Source organism: Neophocaena asiaeorientalis, unplaced genomic scaffold (genome assembly GCF_003031525.2).
Source record: "Neophocaena asiaeorientalis asiaeorientalis breed wild unplaced genomic scaffold, Neophocaena_asiaeorientalis_V1.1 scaffold234, whole genome shotgun sequence".
Lineage (NCBI taxonomy): Eukaryota > Metazoa > Chordata > Mammalia > Artiodactyla > Phocoenidae > Neophocaena > Neophocaena asiaeorientalis.
In genome coordinates, this window is record NW_020172270.1 from 101,144 (window position 1) to 102,333 (window position 1,190).

At 29.7% G+C, this 1,190-nt stretch overlaps 1 protein-coding gene across 1 annotated transcript in view; it reads left to right on the forward strand.

The window, feature by feature from the left end:
* PAK3 (p21 (RAC1) activated kinase 3) overlaps positions 1 to 1,190 on the forward strand; it is a 113,276-nt gene that overhangs the window by 46,379 nt on the left and 65,707 nt on the right. The window lies entirely within an intron of this gene.

Below are 1,190 nucleotides of genomic sequence, written 5' to 3' on the forward strand. Positions count from 1 at the left end.
ACTTTATATTATATATGTGTATATATATATATATATATATATATATATACACATATATACAAATATAATATATATACATAATGCACAATAAATACCAGTAAGAATTCTCCAGAAAGACTATAGCTATAGATCCAGTCTTTCTTTGGATATTTTTAGTGTTCAAATAGCACACGATCTCAGATCTATGATATTTTATACCTTTTTTTTTTTTTTAAGATCTGGCATCTTTCTTTTAGATGGATGAAGGAAAAGATGTGGCTAGAAACATGTCCTCAGGAAGATTAACTACTTTTTTATACTAGTGAGGACCTCAATCAAAATGTACATTCTGAGATAATGAGTAATTTTGAATGCATTCCGGAAAAATATTCTTTGATAGAACCATTACCGTTAATTCTTGGATTCTTAAACCAGAGAGAAATTTAGGTATTAAATAATTAAATTTCCTATTTTATAACATGACGGTTAGTGAGTAGACTGTGTCACAAGATTAAATTTTAAAAAAGAAGGAACAAATTAATTTGATTTGGAGAATCAAACCATGTTTCTGAACTGACAGATTACCTTCTTTTTTCAATTCCGGAAGTAAGCAGTGTGAGAATGAAATGGAAACTGACAAAACATCTTAGCCTTGTAAAGTGATGTGAGCTGATTGTATGTTCTCAGTACCAAGCAGAAGAGAACGTTAAGAAGTGCTGACATTGATAAAGTTGAGATACTGGTTTAGCCAATTTCATCATTGGAGTCAGAGATATTATTCAAATGGCCTTGAGTTTGAGCCCAGCCTCTGTTCTTTGCTGTATTTGAGAATATTCTGTTAGCTACACTTAGAAAATATAACCTCACTGTCACCACTACCACCACCATCATCACCACCCAAAACAAAAAATATTTATATATATTTTTATAATCTGAACAAGTTTAGGTTTTTAAAAAATCATAAACAAAGAGATGACTATTTTTTCTGATGTTTGAAACAGTAAAAGCACTGAATCATTATAAGTTTTATCTTAAAAATCTTCCCTTTTTTATTTTAAGAACTGTCTTTCCTGTTTTGACCTTTTTGTTTTCCATGTGCTTTTCTTCTGTTTAATCTTTTCTTGTTTTATTGTTGTCATTCCATATTTCTCTGTTCTTTTATTCTTCCTTTTTGTTTTCTGATGTGAAAATTTTCCCCTCCACTATTCTCA